Genomic DNA, 25768 nt, shown 5'->3' with positions numbered 1-25768 from the left:
AGATTCATTTTTCAACTTTCCTAACAAACTGACTATAAATTATATTTCCCAGCGTTAAGTGTGTGTGTGGGTGTATCATGTGTATTTGGGGGACGCTATCATTGGCATGCTTTACCCAGAAAATAAAACTGCTGATAAACAGAACTGATACACGATTTTATTTGGCTAAATAATAAGTGAATTTATTCTGGAGAGTCTACATCAGCCAAATGTGGATAGCTAGATTTTCTTTTTCACTAGAAACCTGGGAAAGTGTTGAGTTGGGGGGAAGGTGCTGGAGGAAGCGCTGGGGATGATTGAGAAGGCATTGTTGCAATTCTAACTCTTGGAGTTCTTCTGTGAGATGCCTTCCGGATGAGCTCTTCCCTTGCAATTCCCAGGGTCATCCCATGTTTTTACCACAGCACCAGCAGCAGTGACTTTCCTGAGCCCAGTGTTGTTCCTTCTGACTTTGTACTTCATTGGATGATGGTGTCTTTCCCACCGGCATTGGCTAAAGCTTTCTCAAACACTGATGTCACCAAGTGCTTTGCCTGATCGAATCATCCATCAGTGGTAGAAGCTGCTACTATTTCAGGCTGGATGACTTGGGTACTCCCTACTCATGAACCTGATATCTGAGTCATATCTCCTCATCCACGTCTGTGTTCTTTCTTCCTTATGGGCCACAGTTCAGAAGTCTGGAGGGACCTGTCAACTAATGCGTGGGTGCTCTTCTGTTTCTCCCAGTGTAACAAGGACAGGGTACACCTGGCTGGTCTCTGCACTCTGCTTTGGACCCTGTCTCCTCTCCTTTTCTCAGGGATTTTGCTCCTGTTGCATCTCTCTTCTGCACTATATTTTCTTCTTTCCTGGATCATTTCCATCGGCATATGGAATGCTCTCTAGTACTGTTGCAGGAAGGGCGACCCCTTCCAGGGCCCGAGAGTGGGCTCTTGTCTAACCCTCAGAAATGAATTGTTGGAGGAGACACACATGCTGACAAAGCTGGAGACTTTATTGGGAAGGGGCGCCTGGGTGGAGAGCAGAGGGTAAGAGAACCTGGAGGACTGCTCTGCCACGTGGCTTGCTATCTCAGGTTTTATTGTGATGGGGTTAGTTTCCGGGTTGTCTCTGGCCAATCATTCTGACTCAGGGTCCTTCCTGGTGGTGAGCGCATCGCTCAGCCAAGATAGATTCCTGCGAGGGGGTTTCTGGGAGGTTGGTAGGACATATGGACTGGTGTCTCCTCTCTCCTTTTGACCTTTCCTGGATTCTTCCAGTTGGTGGTGGCTTGTTAGTTCCATGTTCCTTACCAGGACCTCCTGTTGTAAGATAACTCATGCAAGTGGTTACTATTGGGCCTGGCCAGGGTGGGCGGTTTCAGTCAGTGGTTCCCCTAACTATCACCTATCTGATAAAACAGTATCGCCTATCTGATAAAAAAGAAAGGAAAAAAATCCTTCCTTGGTCCGAGATCCCGCTTCACTTCCATCCTATTTCTTCTCTTCCCTTCCCAGCAAAATGTACTGAGAAAGTTTTTTGTTGCCCTGTTTCTACTTTCTCATCTCCCATTCTTTTCTCAACCCATTCCAGTTGACTTTCCTCTCCATCTGTCTGAGACCACCTTACCTAGGTGGTGATTGACCTACCTCCAAGTTGCCAAACTGGATGGGCACTTCCCCGTCTGATTCTCAGCAGCCTTTGACCCAGCGGACCATTCTCTGCTTACAACTCCTTCTACACTTGTGTGGTTTTCCTCTGGCTTCAGTGCCCGTTCCCTCAGATCTCCTTTAATGGCTCCTTCTCGTCCCCTTGAAAACTTAAGTCCTAGAGTGCCCCAGGGCTCTGGCTTGGAGTAATTCCCCTTTTTCTTAGCCTTGCACTCTGCCAAGGTGTTTTGTCCAGCCTCATGGAATTATACATGATCTATATGTTCATTGCTCTCTAAATTATGTTTCTAGCCCAGACACTCCTCCTGAACACAGACCCATAACAAACTCATAAGTCTAACTGCCTACATCACCTCACCTCTTGGATATTTAAAAGGTTGTCAAATTTAAGATGTCCAAACCTGAACTCTTTACTTTTCATCACCCCAACCTGTTTTCCTGCTGGTGGTTTCTATTTCAGTCAGTTGTTCAACTGCTCAAGTAAAATAAGACAAAAACAAGATTCATCTTTGATTTTTTTCTTTCTCTTATCTCTAATTCATCAGAAAGTACTTCCTCTTGGTTCTACTTTAAAAATGTATCCCTCATTCACTTTACGTCTTTCTGGCTCTGCTACTACTATCCTTGTTCTATCACCTCTTGCCTGCATGGTTGCCGGAGCCTCCTTACCAATTTCCAGACCTTTCTTCCTACCAGGTACAATTCATTTACCCACAGCGACCTGAATGCTCTTCTAAAAATGTATCTCAGACTGTGTCATTCTGTTAATGTAATGTAGACTGCTTACAAGTCTTCAGTGCTTCAGTGGCTTCCAGTTGCTTTTAGAATAAAAGCCCAACTTCCTCCTCTGGCCTGTGAAGCCTCACATAACTTGGCCTCTCCCTTCCCTCTCCTGCTGCTGTTCAGCCACGCTGGCCTCTCTTTGTTCCTTTGATGTGCTAAGGTCTTCTTTTCGTTGGGCCTTTGCCAGAGCTGTTTCCTCTGCCTTGCATGCCTTTCCTCTAGATCTTTGCAAAGTGTTTCCTTATTGTCATTTAGATCATAGCACAGATTACAGGCCACTTTGCCAGAGAAGTCTTCCCTGACCACCCAATTCAAATAGGCCTATGCCCTCTCTATCACACTGCTTAACTTTTAAAAAACTGTATGATAAATATTTTGGTATTTTGATGACTGAGTTCAGTACAATTGGTTTCCTTTATAATCCCATGTATTTTTAAATTAAACTTTTTTATTTTGAGATAGTTGCAGATTCACATGCAATTGTGAGAAAGAATGCAGATACCTTATGCCCTTTGCCCAGATTTTTCCATCTTGCAAAACTATAATACATTATCACAACCAGGATATTTACATTTACATTATCTAATACGTGGATATGGTCTATCTCTCCATGTATTATGCTCTTTGATTTATTTCATCAGGATTTTGTAGTTTTTAGCATACATGTCCTGTACATGCTTTGTTAAATTTACACCTGTGACCTTGCTGAGCTCATTTATTTACACAATACAGAACAGATTCATCACCATAAGGATCATGAATGTTGCCCTCTTATGGCCTTGCCCACTCCTCTTCTGCCCCTACCCGCTCTGTAATGCCTGGCAACCACTAATTTGTTCTCCTTTCTGTAATTTTGTCATTTCATAAGTGTTATATAAATGGAACCATATAGTCTGTAACCTTTTGGCTTGGATTTTTTATCTCAGCGTAATACTGTAGAAGTTCCTCCAGGTTGTTGTATGTATCAATAGGTTGCTCCTTTTTTTAAAAAAATAAATTTATTTATTATTTTTAATTTTTGGCTGCGTTGGGTCATCATTGCTGCACGCGGGCTTTCTCTAGTTGCAGTGAGTGAGAGCTACTCTTTGTTGCGGTGCACAGGCTTCTCATTGCGGTGGCTTCTCTTGTTGTGGAGCATGGGCTCTAGGCACGAGGACTTCAGTAGTTGTGGCGTGCGGGCTCAGTAGTTGTGGCTCTCGGGCTCTAGAGCTCAGGCTCAGTAGTTGTGGCACACAGGCTTAGTTGCTCCGCGGCTTGTGGGATCTTCCCAGACCAGGGCTCGAACCTGTGGCCCCTGCATTGGCAGGTGGATTCTTAACCACTGTGCTACCAGGGAAGTCCAATAGTTTTCTCCTTTTTATTACAGATATCGGTTTGTTTAACCATTTACCTGTTGAAGGACATCGGGATTGTTTCCAGTTTGGCTATGAGGAATAAAGCTGCTATAAATATTTATGTACAGGTTTTTATGTGAACATAACTTTGCATTTCTCTGGGTTGAATGCTTAGGAGTGCAGTTGTTAGATCACGTGGTAGTTACATGTTTAGTATTTTAGGAAACTTTCCCTCTTTTCTAGAGTGACTATCATTTTATATTCCTACCAGTAATGTATGAGGGTTCCAACTTTTCCACATCGTCTCTAGGATTTATTGTCACTATTTTTTATTCTAGCCATTCTATTAGATGTATGGAGTTACGTAATTGTGTTTTACTTTGCATTTCACTAATTGCTAATGGTTTAACAACTCTTCATGTACTTATTTGCTTTCTGTATCTCCTCTTAGGTGAAATGTCTGTTCACATCTTTAGCCCATTTTTAAATTGGAACTTTTTTTTAACTGTTGACTTGTGAGAATTCTTTATAATATCCTAGGGTATCCTCCTTTGTTGGATGTATAGTTTGCAAATATTTTCTCCCAGTCTGTAGATTGTCTTTTCATCTTCTTTCACAGAGCAAAACTTTAAAATTTTGATGAAATGCAGTTTGAGAATTTCTCCTTTTATTGATCATGTTTATGGTATCTAAGAACTCTGCCTAGTCCAAGATCTTGAAGATTTTCTCCTATGTTTTTTTCTAAAAGTTCTACGGTTTTGTGTTTTACATTTAAGCCTGTTGTCCATTTTGAATTAATTTTTTATAGGGTATGACTTAGGTTGAAGGTCATTTTTTTTTTTTTTTTGGTTTATGAATGTTTTTTTACCCCAGCACCATTTGTTGAAAAGGTTATCCCTCCTCCATTGTATTGCTTTTGAACCTTTGACAAAATCAGTTGGGCATACTTCTGTGGATCTGTTAATGCCTTCTCTATCCTATTCCACTGATCTATCCGTTGGCCAATAGCACCCAGTCTTGACTGTCACTACATGATGTCTTGAAATCAGACTGATTCTTTCCACATTATTCTTCTTTCTCAAAATTGTTTTAGCTATTGTAGCTCCTCTGTCTTTCATATATATTTTAGAATAATCGTATCTATATCTACAAAAAATATTTCTGGAATTTTTATAGGAATTGCACTAAAACTGTGTATCAGTTTAGAGAGCATTGACATGACTCTTACTTTGAATCTTTAGCGTAGAAGTCCTATACATGCTTCATTAAATTTACACTTGTGAACTTGCTGAATTTATTAGTTCTGGGAGGGATTTTTTTTGTGAGAGGGTTGTTTGTTTTGTTTTGTTTTTTAGTATATTCCTTGGAAATTTTTTTGCAAACAGTCATGTCACCTGTAAATAGAGACAGTTTTAGTTCCTTCTTTACATTTTATATACCGTTTATTTACTTTTTTTTTGGCCTATTTCACTGGCTAGAACTTCTGGCATTATTTTGAATGAGCGTTGACAGTGGAATCCTTGCCTTGTTCCCCACCCTTACGGAAAGGCTTTCAGTCTTTCACTATTAAGAGTAATGTTAGCTATAAATCTTTCGTGGATGCTTTTTAGCACGTTGAGGAAGTTCTCTAATTCTATTATTTCTGAGTGTTTTTTAAATCATGAATAGGTGTTGAATTTTGTCAAAGGCTTTTTCTACATCAGTTTATATGATTATGTGTTTTTTTTCTTCTTTAGCCTGTTAATATGGTGGATTACATTAATTGATTTTTGAAAATTAAACTAGTTGGGTGTCCTTAGAATAAAACCCACTTGATGATGGTGTATATTTCTTCTTATATATTGATGAATTAATTCTATTTGCTAATGTTTTGCCATGGATTTTTGTTTCTATATTTTTGGGATATTGGTCTTTATTTTTTGTACTGTGTTTGTCTAGTTTTAGTATCAGGTAATACTACTTTAATAAAATGAATTGGGAAGTGCTTACTCTTCTGTTTTCTGGAAGAGATTATGTAAAATTGATGTTAATTCTTTTTTAGACATTTAGTAGAATTTTCCAGTGAAAACATCTGGGCTTGGAGATTTCTCATTTGGGAGTTTTGTTAGTTTGTGTTTTTTAAGGATTTGTCCATTTCATTTAGGATAACTCTCCACACATATCAGACTTATGTGTGGAGAGTTATTCATAGTATTCCCCTATTCATCATTATCATCAGTTCCCTTATTACAGGTGTATAGGGTCTCTTTGACTTTTGATATTGGTAATGTCATGCCTTCTCCCTTTATCTTTGTCAGTCTTGCTGGAGGTTTGTCAGTTATATTGATCTTTTCAAAGAACCAGGTCATTATTTCATTTTCCCCAATGTTTTGCCATTTTCAATTTCATTGATTTCTGCTCTTATTTTATTATTTCCTTCCTTTTACTTGCTTGGGTTTATTTGTTCTCTTTATAGGTTCTTGAGGGAAGCAGACTATTGATTGGAAACCTTTTCTCTTTTCTAACGTATGCAGTGAAGGCTATATATTTTCCTCTCAACACTGCTTTAGTTGTATTTCACTAATTTTGATATGTTGTATTTTAATTTTCATTCATTCAGTGTACATTTTGACTTCCCTTGAGACTTTTCTTTGATCCACGATTGTTTACGGTGTTTGTAATTTTTCCTGTTTAACCCTGTTTTTGATTTCTAGGTTGATCCCAATGTCATTAGAGAATACATTCTATATGATTTTGACTTTTAAAAATTTTGTGAGGTTTATTTTATGGCTCAAAATGTGGTCTATTTTGTTATATGTTCTGAAGGCACATGAAAATAGTGTGTATATGCTGTTGTTGGGTGGAATATTCTGTAAATATTGATTAAATCCTATTGGTCAATAGTGTTGTTGAATTCAATATACTTATTGGTTTTCTGTCTAGTTCTTTTAATTGTCGAGAGAAGTCTCCAAATATAATTATCTATATCTATTGTCTATATTTTCTTTCATTGCTGTCAGTTTTACCATTGCATAATTTGCAGTTCAAGTGTTTGGTAAATACAGATTTAGAGTTTCTATGTCTACTTGGTAGATTTACCCTTTTAAATTCATTATCATTATTTAATGTCCCTCTCTGTCTCTGCTAATTTTATGTGCCCTGAAGTCTACTTTATCTGATACTAATATAGCTAATCCTGCTTTCTTTTGGTTAATGTTTGCATGATATGTATTTTTTCATTCTTTTACTTTCAACCTGCATATATCGCTTTACTTAAAGTGAGTTTCTTGTGGACAGCATATAGTTGGGTCATGGTAATTCACTCCACCAATATGTCTTTTAATTGGTGTTTTTAGACCATTTACGTTTAATGTAATTATTTGTTCCACGTGTGGATGTATTTCTGGTGTATCCGTGGGGAGGAAGGCGATCTCCGCGTCTTACTCTTCCGCCATCTTCAAGGTCCCCCCTACCTTTTTTTTGTTTGTTTGTTTCTTGTCTTTTTTTCCTTGCCTTCTTGTGTGTTACTTGAATTTTTTTAGAATTCTATTTTGATTTATGTATAACATTTTTGAGTGTACAGGTTTCTCCCACTATCCAAAGTTGAGTGTTCCTATGAAACCTTTCATAAGCCGAAATGGAGTAAAGTAGAGACGTAATTACCTTAGCACACATCTTGCTAAGAGATGCATAAACTAAATTGAGGTAAACTACATATGCTGACAGATACAATTCAAAGCTCAGCTTGATATTGAGATGCTGAGTATAGTTCCCAGGGATTGAGCTTAGTGGTGCCACTCTTGCTGCTATTGATTTTCTGTCTGGATGATCTGTCCATTGATGTAAGTGGGTTATTAAAGTCCCCTACTATTATTGTGTTACTATCAGTTTCTCCCTTTTTGTTTGTTAATATTTGCTTTATGTATTTAGTTGCTTCTATGTTGGGGATACACACACACACACACACACACACACACACACAAGTGTTATATCTTCTTGTTGAATTGATCCCTTTATCATTTTGTAATGTCCTTTATCTCATGTTACAGTCTTTGTTTTAAAGTCTATTTTGGTCCAAGTATTTCTTCCCCAGCTTTCTTTTTTATTTCCATTTGCATGGAGTAACTTTTTCCATCACTTCACTTTCAGGCTGTATGTGTCTCTAGATCTGAAGTGAGTCTCTTGTAGGCAATATATATATGGGTTATATTTTTATATCCATTCAGCCACTCTGTATCTTTTGATTGGAACACTTAGTCCATTTACATTTAAAGAAATTATTGATTAGGTATGTACTTACTGCCATTTTGTTAATTGTTTTCTGTTTTTTTTTGTAGTTCTTTTGTGTTCCTTTCTTCTTCGTTTGCTTTTTTCCCTTATGATTTGATAACTGTTCTATTGTTATGTCTGGATTCCTTTCTCTTTTTTGTGTTTTTATTACAGATTTTTGGTTTGTGGTTACCCCAAGGTTTCTATATAACAACACATATATATATATGTATATACATGATTATTTTAAGTTGGTGATCTCTTAAGTTTGAATGCATTCTGTCAACCCTGCATTTTTACTCCCCCTCGCCCCACATTTAATGTTTATGACTTCACATTTACATCTTTTTGTTCATCTTTTACCTACTTATTGTGGATATAGATGATTTTACTACTTTTGTCTTTTAACCTTCCTACTGTCTTTTAAAGTGGCTAATCTACTACCTTTATTGTATATTTGCCTTTACCATTGACATATTTCCTTTCATAATTTTCATATTTCTAGTTGTGGTCTTTTCTGCTTAGAGAAGTCCCTTTAACATTTCTTGTAAAGCCAGTTTAGTGATGCTGAACTCTTTTATCTTTTACTTGTCTGTAAAACTCTCTGTATCTCCTTCAAATCTGAGTAATAGCCTTGCCAGGTAGAGTATTCTTGGGTTTAGGTTTTTTCCTTTCATCACTTTAAATATATTATGCCACTCCCTTCTGGCTTGCAAAGTTTCTGCTGCAAAGTAGCTGACAAGTGTTATGCGAGTTCCCTTTTATGTAACTTGTTGCTTTTCCTTGCTGCTTTTAAGATTCTCTCTGTCTTTAATTTTTTCCATTTTAATTATAATGTGTCTTGTTGTGGATCTCTTTGGGTTCATCTTGTTTGGGACTCTTTGTGATTCCTGGACCTGGATGTCTGTTTCCTTTCCCAGGTTAGGGACGTTTTTCAGCTATTATCTCTTCAGATAAGTTGTCTGCCCCTTTCTCTCTCTCTTCTCCTTTTGGGACCCTTATAATGTGAATGTTAGTATGTTTGATATTGTCTCAGAGGCCTCTTAAACTATCCTTATTAAAAAAAAAGTTTTTTTTTTTCTTTTCAGCTTGGGTGATTTCCACTATTCTGTCTGCCAGTTTGGTGATCCGCTCCTTTGTATCATTTCATCTGTTGATTATTTCTAGTATATTTTTAATTTCAGTTGTTGTATTCTTCAGCCTTGTTTGGTTCTTCTCTATATTTTCCAGCTCTTTGTTAAACTTCTCACTGTGCTCATCCATTCTCCTCCCAAGTTCACTGGGCATCTTTATGATCATTACCTTGAACTCTTTATCAGGTAGATTGCTTATCTCCACTTCACTTAGTTCTTCTTCTGGGGTTTTATCTTGTTTCTTCATTTGGAACATATTCCTCTGTCACCTCATTTTGCCTAACTGTTTTTATTTCTACATATTAGGTAGGTTGGTTATTTTTCCTGATCCAGAGAAATGGCCTTATGTAGGAGATGTCCTATGGGGCTCAGTAGCACACTCCCTTCTGGCCACCAAAGCTATATGCTCTAGCAGTGCCTTCTGTGTGGACTGAGTGGGCCCTTCTGTTGAGACAGGGCTGACTACTGTGGGTACACTTGTAGGTGGGACTGTCCCCTGGGCTGGTTGGCTTCTAGGCCGTGCCTCACGTGGATGCTGCTGGCCTGCTGGTAGGTGGGGCCAGGTCCTGGCATGGCTGGCTGAGGGTCCTCGGGGTCCCGGGGCTGGTACCAGCTGGCTGGTGGGTGGGTAAGCCCCAGTGCTAATAGGCTAGAAGGAGGGCTCCAACCTGGTGCTTGCCAGCATCTGTGCCCCCAAAGGGAATCCTAGTTGCCTCCTGCTTCTCTGGGAGGCTCTCCAAGGTCAGAAAGTGGGTCTGACCCAGGCTCCTTTCAAATTATTACCTCTGCATTGGGTCTCAGGACATGTGAAATTTAGCATGAGCCATTTAAGAGTGGAGTCTGTTTCCTGTAGCCCTCTGGTTCTTCTGTATGCAAACCAGTTGTTCTGGGGCTTGTATACCCAGTGCAGGACCCCCAGGCTGGGGAACCCAATGTGGGGCTCAGACCCCTCACCCCTAGGGTAAAACCTTTGCAGTTATAATTATCCTCCTGTTTGTGGGTTGCCTGGCTGGGGGTGTGAGTCTTGACTGTACCATGTCTCTGCCCCTCCTACCTGTCTCACTGTGGCTCCTTCTTTACATCTTTAGTTGTGGAAAACCTTTTTTGATGGTCTTCAGGTCATTCTCATCCATAGTTGCTCTGTAAATAGTTGTAATTTTGGTGTGCCTGTGGGAGGAGGTGAGCTCAGGGTCTTTCTACTCTGCCATCTTGGCCATACTCTCATGACGGTAGGATTTTTTAAATTGAAACTCTGGCATTTTAGGTATCATTTTATGAGACTCTGGACCTTACTTAAATTATCTGTTTTTACTGGCTTTCTTTCCCACTGCCTTGGCAAGGAAAAGTGGTGGCATTGCCTTGTTACTTCTCAGTGGGGGTAAATGTCCAAGTTTCTCACTTAGACTGTTGACATTCAGGGTTTGTACCTCCTTATTGCTGTGTGAGAGTGGGAGTTCTGACACCTCAGTAGGCTTGCGCTGATACCTCTCTGGCTGGGATAGGTAGAAATGCCTTGTAGCTGTTTCCCATGTGGCCTCAACTCACACCATGGGTGGGGGTGGCCTCATTACTGCAGGGTGGTGGTAGAAGTCCTGATTCTCCACGAGGCCTCCTCTGATACGGCCCAGGAAGGAGGGTGAGAGGGTGCCTTACTTGTGGGAGTGGAGGTCCAGGCTCCCCCACATGTTGTCCACTGACATTGAAGGTGTGAGCAGGGTGGAGCTTGTTGCTACCTGGTGGGGATGAAAGTACTGGTTTCCTACTTGACTTTCTCTGGCACCATCCAGGGGAAGAGAGAATTGCGGGGGTGGGGGTCACCTCATTATAACTTGGCAGAGGTGCAAGTTCCCCCATTCCACTCATCCTTTGCTAGTGTGGATGGGGGTAGGGGTCACAGTTCTTTCTGTGGCGTTTGGAGTAGAGCTGGAGTAGAGCGGGTATTATCTAAACACTTCTGTCTCGCTAGACTGCTCCTTGCATGATTCTTTGGCTGGAGAGAGCAGGCCTTTATTGAGGTTACTTATTTATTTATTTTCCTGCATCTGTTGGTATTTCCAGGTTGCTGCTATTTCAGCTCCAAGTCTTGGATGTATGAGGGAAAAAGAAAACTCAGGAAGCTCACCACTGTGTCATTTCTTGGGCCCTGAGGTGCCTAGTTAGTGTGCCTCCTTCTTTCCACCTGTTAGGGCCTTCTTGGGTTTGTGTTATATATAATGCCCAGGATTTTGGTTGTAGTTAGTGGGAGGAATAGAGAAAAGTATATGTACTCCATCTTCCCTGAAGCAGAAGTCCTTTGAGTTACCCAGATAAAATGCTTCTTAGCAGGTATGACTGTCTGGTCATTTCTTGTCCTGGTTGTCCCTTATGGAATCCTAAGCCTTTTGAACACTGCATGGAACCATCTGCTAATGTTGAATGAACATTCAGCAAGTTGTCATGATTGGAACCTGGATGGCTGCTTCTGTTGAACTCCAACATATTGTCTGCCTGGATGCTCTTGATTTTGGGGGAGGAATGTGCAAAATCCAGATGTTTTAAATGAAGTTTCCTAGTTTTGAAATATTGGCAATTAATTTAAAATTTTAAAAACCTCTGCAGGCCAAAAGAAACACATGTGATGAGTTAACATGGTCCATTGCCAAATGGTTGGCGACTTTTTTTTAAACGTCTTAGACTAGCACATATTGCTGAAACGGTTCATAGGCAGGTTGACATCTCCTCTGGTTTGAATAGTAGAAGGATGATTCCTGGTCGCCTGTGGTGTTGCCAGTGCTTGCTAAGGAGATAAATATGGTTTCTGTAGAGACAGCTCTTGGCTTTTCGCCTGGGACTGTTCCTGGAAACCTTGTTGGAAGGCAGATTGGATGCAACCGAGTTGAGCATTCGCCCATGTGCTGTTGTGTTAGGCTCTCTTCGAAGGAGCTTGGCCAGCGTAATGTGGGAACTGTGGAATGATCAGGTGTGAGGGCAGAGAGCTGTCTAGTCATGATACGAATTCAACAGTGCTGAGTGGGCAGAGCGGAAGAAGGCAGGCTTTGAAGTGAGTGGGCAGCCTCACACGACTGTGGGAACGTGGGCAAGAAATGAGGGGGAGCGAGCCCTTTGCTCATAGTGACCTATTTGGGACTATTTTGAGAAGAGGATGCAAGAATAGGTAGTTTCTAGAATAGTCTAAGGCAGATGGGAGCTCTTCCCTGTTGCTCTCATTGAGCCTTCAGATCTCATAAGTAAAAGTTATGTATCTTAAGACAGAATTTGATCAATTTTATGGAACTCGTAAAATCTGCTTAACAAAAGTTAAACGACATCCTTGAATTTTATTTATCCTGGATCCCTGCTATTCAAATTGATGTCTTAGATCAAGTGCTTTTTCCAAGAAAAGACTGAACCGTTGTCTAAACCTCGTGGTCATGTCTCTTCAAGGGTTGAGTTCTCAACAGGGTGGCACGACATCCAGGACTAGGAGTAGTGCTAACAGCACGTAATGCAGAAATTTCAGAGCGAAACGACCTATACGATTCCATAATTTGGCCATAAATAGCAAAGACTTAGACCCTTAGGAGCTCAAAGCCCATAACTCACTTTTTTTTTTTTTTCTCATGGTATGCGGGCCTCTCACTGTCGTGGCCTCTCCCGTTGCGGCACAGGCGCCTGACGCGCAGGCTCAGCGGCCATGGCTCACGGGCCCAGCCGCTCCGCGGCATGTGGGATCCTCCTGGACCGGGGCACGAACCCGCGTCCCCTGCATCAGCAGGCGGACTCTCAACCACTGCGCCACCAGGGAAGCCCCCATAACTCACTTTTATTTTTTCCTGATTTTCAGCGGTGGATTTCTTTCCTGGGGGACAGTGGATGGAGGCCCAGGTTTATTTTGAAGGAGTAGAAGCGGGTGTAGGAGCAACTGAGAAAATAAAGGAATTTCTCTTGTCTTTTTTTCTTTTCTGCCTGAGTGGGCATTGTTAAATCAGGTAAATTATTAAATGTACCTTTCATTCAACTCCATTCCACGATGTCTTGAAGCTGAACTTCCAGGAACTGAACCTCTATGGCTGTTGGTGGAAGGAACTGGGAAGTGCAGAGACTGGAGGCCTGTATTTGAACAGTGGTTGTGCCAAAAAGGGGGCGCTACGAGCCTCACCAGCTGGCTGTGGTGACTAATCGGGGGACCGGGGTCTCACTGTCAGGGGAGGTAGCAGGGAGTACTGGGAAGAGTAGCATCTGGGTTTGCGAAAACTAGGTTTCCCACGTTTGCCAAGAAGTGTGACTGGGAGAGTAACTTCACTCTCCTTGGCTTTGGTTTCCTCATCTCTAAACGGCAATAATGAAACCAATATTAAAGGTTCTTCATGGGCGTTTCCATTTATTGAACATTTTTAGTTTGTACAGACTGTAAGGAGGAACTTACACGTATGTAATCTTCACAGCCACCTGCTCAAGTAGTGGCTATTTTCACCGTTTTAACAAATGAGAAAAGATGAACAGCCCTTGAAAAGTGTCTGGACCCAATTCCTCCCTGTGTCCCAGTGTTTGGCCTGAAGTCTCATTCAGAAGTGTTATCAAATGAGAGGAGGCCCAGAGACGTAAAGGGATGGTCTCAAGGTCACAGAGCTTTCTCATCTTAGAGTGAGGGCTTGACCTCAGCAATTATGAAGGCCCCTCCATCTGTTGTGCCTTCCAGTGTGATGAACGTGATTGCTCAAGAATGAATTAACTGGGACTTCCCTGGTTAAGACTTCGCCTTCCATTGCAGGGGGTGTGGGTTCGATCCCTGGTCAGGGAGCTAAGATCTCACCTGCCTCGCAGCCGAAAAACCAAAACATAAAACAGAAGCAATATTGTAACAAAATTCAATAAGGACAAAAAAATATAACTAAAGTGAGATATATACACTACCCAAATGATTCCTAAGCACTGTGGAGGTAGAAAACATTAAAAAAAAAAAAAGAATGAATTAACTAATGCAGAGTCTGATAAATTAATTCCTCTGTGGAATAAAGAGAAAAGGTATGCAATATTTTTGTTTGCCACCATAATTACTTTAAAAAGATAACTGGTTAAAATGCAGTATTAAATCACATTTGAATCTGTTTGTTTATATGTAGTTTATTGTGTGTACCAAGTGTCCAGGAGCTACCTAAGGAACACGTAGGACGTATCCAGTGAATGTCTGATACAGCAGTGTATGCTTCCTGCTGCTTTGGCTGTTGGCCACTGTCTCCCACTTATTTGCACATGCTTGACAGTGTGCATAAGATGTGAGTGTTTTCCTTGCTTGCTTTTCTCTCCCTGTTCCCTGGCTGTTCTTGACTTTGAAGCTGACATCCATTTTGCCCCGACAATTATTGTAGATCAGCAGACCGTGCCACCCATCTCTCCTGGAATCTACCATCATTTCTTGCTTCTTGGCTATTTTTTTATGGCTTCTTATTTCAGTTTCTCCTCTCTTCTTCATTCCTCCCAGCCTCAACATGCAGTCAGTAAGTCCTGTGTAGATTCTGCCTCCTAAATATTTCTCCCATTCACCCCTTCCTCTCCATCCCCACCACATTCCCCTGTTCCACGGGGGCTTATGGCTCTTGCCTAAGTGAACACCGTACCTGGTTGCCACTAGTATAAATTTGACTTTGTCATTCCCCTTCCAGGCCTTGCCATGGAGTCCCTACAGGTGTAGGGTAGACTCTCAGTTCTTTAAGTTGGTGTGTGATGGTTTCAGCCTCTTTCTAGCAACGCTCAACCTCCATTCTCCAGCAGCTTTGGGCTCATTCTGTCCTTTGCCTGTTCTGTTACTTCTGCCTGGAAAATTCTTCCCCGTCTTCAGAGCCTGGAGAACTCTAGTTCACCCAGCTTCCTTTCATTCTTCCTCCTTCTTCTCCAAAGCTATTGCTTGCCATCACTGCTCCCTGAACCCTGGGTGTACACACATCAATAATGTCACCTTTGTTGTATTGAAATCATTTTGGTTACTTTTTAGGCCCTTCTGCCAGATATTGCAAGCTGCTTCTCACACAGAAGTCTACTTTTTTATTAAAAATTTTAAAGGTAATTTAGTTTCAATTTATTTTCATCACTTTTTTTTCATGATCCAGATATTTTTAAATGCAATGAAAATTAACTTTCCATGATATGTCAGAGACTGGAACTAAAAAAAAAAACTTTTCAGACTGCAAATGAGTTATACAAATGAAAATATCAAGTGGAGATCCAGTTATCAAAATGAAAGCACTTGACGTATTAAAAGTTAACAATGATTTGTTTAGAACACATAAAAAGTCAGTTTGCTACAGTTGTTGGATTTTCAAGAACTGTTGCAGAGGTTTGAAGAAAATAGATGTATTAACTTAAAAAGAACTTGAAACAAGTATTCAAAAGAAATTTGTGCCTTTATTAGAATGGTGTTAGGCTTCAAAAATGACCAATTAAATGATGAATTTTTTTAATAAGAAATGACACTATAGAACTGCAATACTGGTCCAACAGTCCTGTTTTTACCGCAAGAAACAGAATGAGAGTTAAACAGACAGCACTAGCAGGTATCAGTTAATCTAAGATAATAGCTTCTTCATTCCAAAAGCACTTGCAAAGAAAAACATTGGGGGGCACAGGGTATGGAGGCACTTCCTAATAACTGGAATCCCATGAGTGTGTGTGTCTATGCCATGTGTCATAGGCTACTTTTTGAATTTGTCCTTTACGTGTTCACTTTTTCCCTCAAATACTAGTTTTCCCATGACTTTTTCCCTCAAAGGATAAAAAGTATGAAATATAAGCAAGCTCTTGCATCTTACGCTTAGAAGTGTTCAATTCAAGCGTCATGTATATTTATCGGTACATTTATAGTGTACCGATAAACCCCATCAAATCTTGGCTAATTCAATAATATAGAACCTATCAGGGCACAGAAAGAACGAACACCTGCTTCTTTTTGTTACACATACGATTCAAATACTGAATCTGAAGAAAAACATTTAATCATTTTGGCTCTCCTTTACATTCCCATGTTGATAAACTTACTAAAATATTCCTATGTAATTGAGTGTGGTCCTATTATCTCAAGTCAAGTTTAAAATCTCAAAACCAGCCATCCAGGCAAAAAAGGCAGTCAGAAAGATGATTTCTTCTTCATCTCCCCAATAACTACGAAGTCAATTTTACATGATTCCAAACACTGAATAGTGATGACAAATGCTGAGCCCAATTTCTTCGTAATCCTTTCTGGTGTGGCATACGTGGTAGAATTCAGGTGTGGAAGCCAGCATGGATCCTCCAAACCAAATTGCCTGTGACTGCATTTTGGGTGTAATAACTTGTACATTGATAGGTTTTCGTGTCAATCTACCACCACTCAGTTCCTCACTTAATTTCAGCCTGGCATCTATAGTTCTTTTCAAATCTCTTTGCAAGTGATGTCCGATGTCCCTGAACATGGTTGAGCCTCCAGAGAGGACAATATTCTTGTAGAGAGGACGTCTGACATCAGTAGGACAGTTGTGAATTACTTTATCTACAACTTCTGAGATAGGTTGAGTATCTAGCAAACTCTAGATGAAAAAAATTTCAGGTCCCAAGAATTTCTCAATAACGAACACTAATGGAAAATTCTTTCTTTGAGATAGCACTGATTCCAGTATACTGCTTAATCCACTTTGCTCCATCTGTGTCATACTTGTTAAATTCTTTCACTAAATCTGGGCGGGCATAGCTATAGTTTAAAGTTTAAAGTTTCCTTTAAAGTTTCCAAATATTGCTCTGAAGGATTCTTACTTCTCCATCTCTCAGCAGTTGCTGAATAAAATATGTTCTTTTTCATCCTGAGTTTGGAATGTGCTTAACACAGCTGCCAGTCACATACCCTTCAGCCACAGGGGTGGCATGGGTGACACTGTTTCCACTGTCTATCAACAGATTGTTTTCCTACTTGTCTTGAGGTCCAGGATGCAGCTAAGGCAAGAATGGCCTGTGCAGAAATGTACGAGCCTAGAACATTATTTCAGCAGTATATTCCCTGTTTTCTGGAGTATTCAGTGGAGGTTCAGTCAAAAAAAAATGGTCTTCAGGTTCTGCTCTTAAATATTTAAAGATCATTTGATCCATAAACCTTTTCATCAAGCCCCATTCTTCAACAATGCTATGGCGGACTGGCCACTTTTTTGCATATGAAGGTTTTTCTGTTGCTTCATCAGCAGTGAAGAAGTCTAGGTCATCAACACCTTTCATCGCCCTCCTTTCAGCTTTCTCATCCTTTCTTTTTGCTGACTCCTTAATAGCAATACCCTGTCCCATAGTCCAGCACACAGGCCAGCAGCCGTCCACCATCTTCCTTGTCACCTGCTGCTGCTGCTGCAACTGTCTGTTTGGTGCTGACTGGGGCCAGGGTTGAGCAGCGGGAGATAGAAGCTATTTGACCATCCACAGCTGGCCACTCTGTTTGTCATGGGGTGAGGGATGGAGACGGGAAGCAGAAGCAGAGGCAGGCTTGGTCAGTGGCTACCACTTCTACAACCCAGGCAGGTGGGCTGTCCTGGAAGTCTTTAGAAGTGCTTGTTGAGTGACTGAATGACTGTTTATGCTTACATTCTTTTCTCATGAATTCAAGCTTACAACTTTTATAGAAATTGGAGGTTTCCAAACTCCTAATAGCTGAATCATTGGGGTGTTGGTTGCACCAAAATTAAAATATTCTTTTATTGTATTAGTTTGATGTTTGCCTCTGGCATCTACTTTGTTTTGAGCTTTGACTTTCATAAATTAGGAGTCGGGACTTCTTCACATCCGGGAAATGTTATCTTCATATCCAGGAAAAATGTTTTGTAGTCAATCAACTAATCATTCCATGAGTATAATCGTAATGCTAATTAGCTGCATTTGGTAGAAGCGCTGGGTGCTGTGCAAAGTATTTTTAGAGACAGCATCTCATTTCATCTCCTTGATACCTCTACCAAGAAGGTACTGCTGGGCCCGTGAGCCATGGCCACTGAGCCTGCACGTCTGGAGCCTGTGCTCTGCAACGGGAGAGGCCACAGCAGTGAGAGGCCCGCATACCGCAAAAAAAAAACACAACCTGAGTATTTTTCTTTTTTTTTAAGTTTATTTATTTATGGCTGCATTGGGTCTTCGTTGCTGTGTGCGGGCTTTCTCTAGTTGCAATGAGCACGGCCTACTCTTTGTTGCAGTCTGCGGGCTTCTCATTGCGGTGGCTTCTCTTGTTGCGGAGCACAGGCTCTAGGCGTGCAGGCTTCAGTAGTTGTGGCATGTGGGCTCTGGAACACAGGCTCAGTAGTTGTGGCACACGGGTTTAGTTGCTCCGTGGCATGCAGGATCTTCCCGGACCAGGCTCGAACCCATGTCCCCTGCATTGGCAGGTGGATGCTTAACCACTGCGCCACCAGGGAAGTCCCTGGGGAAATGCTTCTTAGTGCCTCAGTCTTCTTACCTGTGAAATGGAGATAACTCTGCCTAGGGCTAATGTATTTATTTGTTATTGTTTTTTTAATCATCTTTATTGGAGTATAATTGCTTTACAATATTGTGTTAGTTTCTGCTGTATTACAAAGTGAATCAGCTATATGTATACATATATCCCCATATCCCCTCCCTCTTGAGCCTCCCTCCCACCCTCCCTATCCCACCGCTCGAGGTGGTCACAAAGCATCGAGCTGATCTCTCTTTGCTATGCAGCAGCTTCCCACTAGCCATACATTTTACATTTGGTAGTGTATATATGTTAGTGCTACTCTCTCACTTCGTCCCAGCTTACCCTTCCCCCCCACCCCCGTGTCCTCAAGTCCATTCTCTACCTCTGTGTCTTTATTCCTGTCCTGTCCCTAGGTTCATCAGAACCATGGTAATGTATTTATGAAGCTTACATAGTATCTGGCTCAATTCTAACTTGGATGGTTGTGGTGAGGATAAGAAGTTACGTATCTAAAGTGCTTTGCACATAATATGGTTCAACAAATGGTGATTTTATTATAATAATCGTTTAGAAGGGAGTTGTGTTAGCTGTGGGTGAAGAGTTTGGGTTCAGAGTCAGGGAGACCTGGTTGGAGTCCCAGCGCAGCAGTGTAGTAGTGGTGTAATCTTAGGCAAGCCCCTTCCCTTCTGTAAACCTCAGTTTCCTCTTCTGTACAATGGGGAGAAAAACAGCTCCAACATGGTGGACTCAGAGGATTAAATGAGTTAATGCATTTGAAGTATTTAGCACAGGGCTCGGCATGTAATAAACATGCAAAAAACACTAGCTGTTACGTTTTTCCGCTGGCCTCCTGCCTGGGACAGAAAATCAAACTGCTCCTTAAAGCAGAATTTGGCCAAGCTCCACCCTCATAAGGTCCGTATGTGAGAACCCACTATTGGGTTCCTGGGGAGCAGAAGGCCTGCTTGGGTGATGACTTAGGTCTCTCAATTCTCCCTCAACCCCTCCACAATGCTACATGTTTCCATACTGCATACATTAAGGTCTGCACTTAGTAATTTATGGTTTAAGGGCTGGGTGTGTATTTTCGAGATCCTTCAAAGATGAGCACATTTGGGATCAACACTGAAGGAACACCCTTGCTGCTTCACTTACATGGAGGTAGTATATTCTGGTGGTTAGAGTGTTTGGGGGTGGGGGGTAGTGTAGCTGGACTGTGTATATTGTTTCCTGGGTTTGAAGGTTCCCATAAGCAGACTTCGAAACAGGGATTTGTGGGGAGGCAGCTTTTTGGTTGTTGTTGGTTTTTTTTAAACATCTTTATTGGAGTATAATTGCTTTTTTTAACATCTTTATTGGAGTATAATTGCTTTTTTTTTTCTTACATCTTTATTGGAGTATAATTGCTTTACAATGGTGTGTTAGTTTCTGCTTTATAACAAAGTGAATCAGTTATACATATACATCTCAGAGACAGCGTGGAAGCCACGTCGGAGTTATGCCAACCAGAGGCAGGAGGCTGGGGCGTTTGTCTACCAGCTTCCCCTTTAGCATTGGTTGAGGGCTGCTCCTGGGAGCATTTGTTAGCCACTAGCTACACATGGCTATTGAGCATTTGAAATGTGGCTAATGCGACTGTGATAGAATTCTAAAATGTTATTTAATTTTAATTAATTAAAATTAAAATGGTCACATGTAGCTAGTGGGTATGGATTGGATAGCGCAGCCACCATGAAGTTAGACACCAAGTGTGTTTTGTTTGCTGCTGCGTTCCCAGCCCCAGATTGATTCACGTAACAGGCACTTAATATTTGTGGAAATAATGAATGTAACTGGAGGAAATCTCTGGCAGGGTTTTCTTAATTGCTTTGCCAATGCTTCCTTTCCTCTTTGTGTGTCTTCCCAAGTTTAGGTAAGGCACTCTACCACCTTCATTAGTAGCTACCACGAGTGCTCTTTTCGGGGCATCTGTGGGACTTCCACCCTGTGGCCCTTTATTTATCCCATTGTGTGTGCCTGTCTGACCAGTGAGTGAGGGATCCATCCATCCTTGCTTCAGGCATTCTTGCCTGCTTTATGTTTTTCAGAAATTTCTCAAAGCTGCTGCCAGGTAGATTGGAGTTGCCCCAATTTGCAAAGAGGATCTAGATGATTCCAAATTTTATAGTCCTTTGGTCATTCCAGTTGTTCCAGCACCATTTGTTGAAGAGATTATCTTTGCTCCATTGTACTGCCTTTGCTCCTTTGTCAAAGATCACTTGACCATGTTTATGGGAGTCTACTTGTGAGCTCTCTGTTCTGCCCCATTGATCTATTTGTGTACTCTTTCACCAATATCGTGCTGTCTTATTTAAATGTAGCTTTATAGTAAGCTTTACAGTCTGATAACCTCAGTCCTCCAACTTTGTTCTTCAGTATCAATCTTGGCTATTCTGTGTCTTTCACCTCTCCATGTAAAACTTTAGAATCAGTTTGTCAATATCTACAAAATAACTTGCTGGGATTTTGATTGGGAGTTTTTTAACCTTTATTATGAAAAAATTTAAACATATAGAAAACTAAAGAGAAAAATACAGTTAATATCCCGACCCCATCACCTGCATCTCACAATTGTTAACATTTTGCCACCTTTGCTTCATCTTCCATTTTTCCTGAAATACTTTAACAGACATCATAACATTTTGTTCCCAAATACTTCAGTGTGCACATCTGAAAGATAAAGGCATTTTTCTCCTTAACTATGCTACCATTATCACACCTAACAATGATTCTTTATATCATTCAACGCCCAGCCTATATGCAAACTTCCCTAATTATTCCCAAATGTCTTTGGGAAAGAGAGAGCTCTGGACTCTTCTTCATTTTATATGGATACCAATCGTTATCCATCCTCCTTACCTAAATGTAATTACCTCCCAAAGACCCCACCTCCAAATAACCATCACATTGGGAGTTGGTGCTTCAACATATGGATGTTGGGGCTGGGGAGACACAAACATTCAGGACACAACAATACTGTGTACAAATATTTGAGTACCTTTTCAGTTCTTTTGGGTATATACCTACGAGTGGAATTGCTTGGTCATTTTAAAATCTCTTATAATCTAGAAGAGTTCCCTTCACCTGATTTTTTTCTTTTTGTTCTTTTTTCTCTCATGACATCAGTTTGTTGAAATGACCAGGCTAGCTGTCCCACCTTTGGGCTGTGTCTAATCGTGTCCTCATGCTGTTTTTCAGCGCATTCCTCTCGGCCTCGAATTTCCTATAATTGGGCTCTGATGTTCCTCAGTTCATTCTGTTGGATACATTTGCCTCCTCTATTTTGTACTTGGCCTATTTTGGAGGAAGGTGCCCTCATTTCCTATCACAGACCCAAAGCAGTTTTTACTCTTCCCCGCAGTAAAGTTATGTGCAAGAAGGTCTTTGCTCTTATTCCTCGAGGAATTATTTTTGTTCTCCTATGCTCCAGATTCTGGTCATTCGGCCTCAGACTGTTGTGTTTCTATTTACTTACCCATGAATAAGCCTAGTGTTGGCTCCTGGATGTGATACACTGTTCACTCACAGGGCCCTCCCTGACCTCACCGACCGAGGCCAGCGGCTGAGCCAGTGTCTCCGATGGGACAGTTCTGGTCTGTCACACATCTCGGGCAGCTGTTTTTGGCTGACATAGCTTCTTTTCCCCCAACCATCCATTTTCTGACAAGGGATAAAATGGACATTGGCCCTGCAGGGCCTGAGGCCACCTGTGATCAAACTTTCATTGCATGAAAATGTATACCTGCCTGCAGGCACTATTCCAGGGTCACCCAGGAATACAGTTGGTCTGGTCATCTCTGCACCTTGCTGGGTTGCTCTCTAGAAGCTGTTGCTTCAGGATGGATGAGGCAAGAAAGTTATTGATGAGACATAGGGACTCGACTTCTTCAGAAAGGGGTTCCCAACAGTGTCAGGCTGGTTATGTGCTTTGGATTGAATCCCTTAGAGTTTAGTGGAGGAGCAGCCAGTGGAGTTAGGGTATTGATGAGGTCACTGCTAGCCTATATGGTGCTCTTTGTGAATTAGAAAAAGGCACCTTTTCCTCAAGACCCTGACTTCCATGTGCGGGAACACTGTGGTGTTTGTTCTACATACTGAATTTGTTAGAGCCGGTCATGGGATTGCTACTGACTAGAAGACTGTATGGTAAACACAGAAATCTACAGTGTCTGTATGGATAGGGTGTGTTCTCTGAACGATGTACTCAGTTTCACCCCGCAGCCACTTCTGGTTTGGGGGCTGTTCACTTGTCAGTGACTGTATACCTGAATTCCTTCCCATCAGTGGAAGATCCTTCTGATTTTGGTATATGGTAAATGCACTCTTATCTTGTCCAGACCTGTTGCTATTTTTAGTTTTCATGGGGACTGTAGTGAGCATCTAGGCACTGTTAGTTATCTGCCTCCCCTGACCCAGAAGACTGAAGTTGACTTTTTGACAAAGATCCTGGCCAGTTCTGAAGCTATAATGCCGTGCACCGGTGTTGAATGTGGTGCCCTGAGAGTCCATCATGGCTTGTGTTAGTGGATGGGATGCCTTGTAAAGAGCTGGTACGTTTCATGGCTTAATGGAATGCTTTGTTTCTTCTGATGGCATTCTCCAGGCAGGTGTTATATCTTGTATGACTCCCAGGAAATGAGGCTGGCTTCTGAGTGTGACTCTAGGAATCAGGCTTATTGGTCTACTTTCCCTAATTATGATGATAAATACCTACTTGAGAAGAAAATTCAGGCATCACAGTAAAGCTAAGGGAAAAAGGCTAAAACCACTTAATTTCCATTATCCAGGGTCAACTACCATTACCTCTATTTCTCCATCCCTTTTTCCACTTTCATCCAGTTTACTCTTCCAGGATGTTCACTGCTTCCTTTGATGGGGATGAAGACTCTCCCTCGTGCCCCCGTAGTAGTAGCTGTTCTATTACTCAGTCCTTAGCCAGTGTTTGATAGCCTAGGGGCAACTTTATGTATTTGCAAACTGCATTATTCTTCCATAACTACAAACACAAGCTTCCTGTCATATTGAATGGTCCAGTAACCCTGGGGCACAACCGTTTTAGATTTCAATCTGCCACTGCTTGGTGATCTTGGGAAAGTCACTGAACCCCTGTGGGCCTCCACTTCTGTTTAAAATGAAGAGGCTGAACCAGCGCGCCCTTTCCAGGTGAAATCAAGCAGGGGAATTACGCCTGTTTGAGAGAGAACAGCCTGTGGTACGGGTTTGTACCTGTTGTCAGTGGAGTCTAGTGGGAATTATCTAGAGATAAAGGAGATGGCTAGCTAGCTGGACAGGCTGGGCCTGGGCATTTTTTGGCAGGCTGGGGGAACGGGGTCATCAGGGACAGAACTGTTTGGCCCACAGAGGTCAGCTAAGACGTTGGGAAGAGACTGATGACCTTGTGTGAGAACTAACTTCAGAGAGAAGGACGAAGTTGGGACCCTCAAGACATCGCCACGCTTGGATATTTGGCCTCCCTTCTCCGTGGGTCTAGGCTGCCTCCCTCCTGCTGTGCCCCATTAATGAATGCTTTGTGATGGTTTGTTGTAGTTATTTTCTGAGGACCTTGATTAGCAAAGGCTTTGCTGTCTACACACTGCACTGTTCCAGGTGACTCTTAGATGCTGGTCACTGATGGATAAAGGCCAGAAGGACACTGGGAGTCATCAGAATGGCTCGGCCTCCACGTGGAGAGGAAGCCACTCAGGTGGTCTCCTGGGGATAAGAGTTTGTTTTTTTTCCTGGTAAATGCAGTGGGTAGAAAATGTCATTTATAGGTTTTGAAATATCCACCATAGGCATAGTGAAGAGGGAGAGGGTGCGCTGACACCTGGTTCTTTGTCTCTGGTTCCTGGCACACAGCTCCCCAAATCCTCGGCACCTCCTAAGTGATGAGTGTCTTTTATATGCTAATGAGATTACTGTTGAGTCGGGGCTCCTAGATAGATTTAGGATGGGGGCTGGTCACCAGAAAGAACAAGGCATGAATAGAGGGTTGAGACTTTTAGCCCTACCCCCTGACTTCCAGGAAGGGGAGAGGGAGTGGGGATTGAGTTAACCACCAACGGACAAAGATTTAATCCATAATGCCTGCCTGATGACACCTCAGTAAAGACTCTTAAAAGAAGAGGTTCAGAGAACTTTCCAGTTGGTGAACGCATGGAGGTGGTGCGCCCGGAGGGGGCGTGGGAGCTCTTTGCTCCCCGCTTCACTTCCTTGCTCTGTGCATCTCTTGCATTTGGCTGTTCCTAAGTTGTATCTTTATAATAGCCTATTAATGGTAAAGTGCTCTCCTGAGTTCTGTCGGCTTTTCTAGCAAATTATCAAACCTAAGGAGGAGATTGTGGGAATCCCCAACCTTGTAGCCAAGTGGGACAGACGTGTGGGTAACTGGAGACTCGATACTTGTGTCTGGCATCTGAAGTGAGGGCAGTCTTGTGGGATGGAGCCTTGAAACCTGTGGAGTCTGATGCCAACTCCAGGTAATTAGTGTCAGGATTGAATTGTAGGACTCTCAGTTGGTATTGGAGAATTAGGGAATTGGTTGTTGGGTGGAAGAAAAAGCCACACATTTGGTGTCAGAGTGTTTTGAGTAAAAACAGATCACTGTCCCTGATGCCTTTTTAAGGAGATGTATAGGCTGGAATATTGTGAGTCTGGGATGACATTGAAGGAACTGGCATCACAGAGGAGATAAAGAGAAACTCTTTCCCACTGGAGCCTGGCACCCTTCCTGAGCTCCAACGGTCAGTGTTTCTTGAATGAGTGAATTGACAACATGGACTCTGGTCTGGAGAAGGTTTGATGGAGGCAAGTAGAAATGACCTTGGATAACTAAACTACAATGAGGTTCTTTACCAGACATCAATTACTGAAGATTTTCAACTTGTCAGTATTGTATGAAGCATTCCTTTGGGCTAGATCATTCTCTGAATTTAATTTTAGCATTTCTTCAAGAGCCTTAGCCTCTTTCTTTAGCGTGCATTCTATGTGCATTACAATGCAGTTAGGCAGACTTTTCTCATAAAATGGTGTAGGTAAGATTGAGAGGGTCTAAGCATCTCTCCGCTTTGGAATTTGTTGAAGCTTACAGTGTAAGCAGATTCACACATGCAGAATTCAAAGTCAGAGAGATACATGTGGTGCTTGCACTGTTTTGGTATGGAAGTT

The 25768-nt window shown here is 41.7% G+C and overlaps 1 protein-coding gene and 1 pseudogene across 1 annotated transcript in view; one reads left to right on the top strand and one right to left on the bottom strand.

The window, feature by feature from the left end:
• Positions 1-25768, top strand: part of SH3GL3 (SH3 domain containing GRB2 like 3, endophilin A3) — a 142013-nt gene that overhangs the window by 4873 nt on the left and 111372 nt on the right. The gene's annotated exons all lie outside the window — the stretch shown is intronic.
• On the bottom strand, positions 16299-17412 carry LOC112398330 (actin-related protein 3 pseudogene; annotated as a pseudogene).

The sequence above is a fragment of the Neophocaena asiaeorientalis genome, unplaced genomic scaffold (genome assembly GCF_003031525.2).
Source record: "Neophocaena asiaeorientalis asiaeorientalis breed wild unplaced genomic scaffold, Neophocaena_asiaeorientalis_V1.1 scaffold155, whole genome shotgun sequence".
Taxonomy (NCBI): Eukaryota; Metazoa; Chordata; class Mammalia; order Artiodactyla; family Phocoenidae; genus Neophocaena; species Neophocaena asiaeorientalis.
This window is presented reverse-complemented; position numbering and strand designations above follow the sequence as displayed.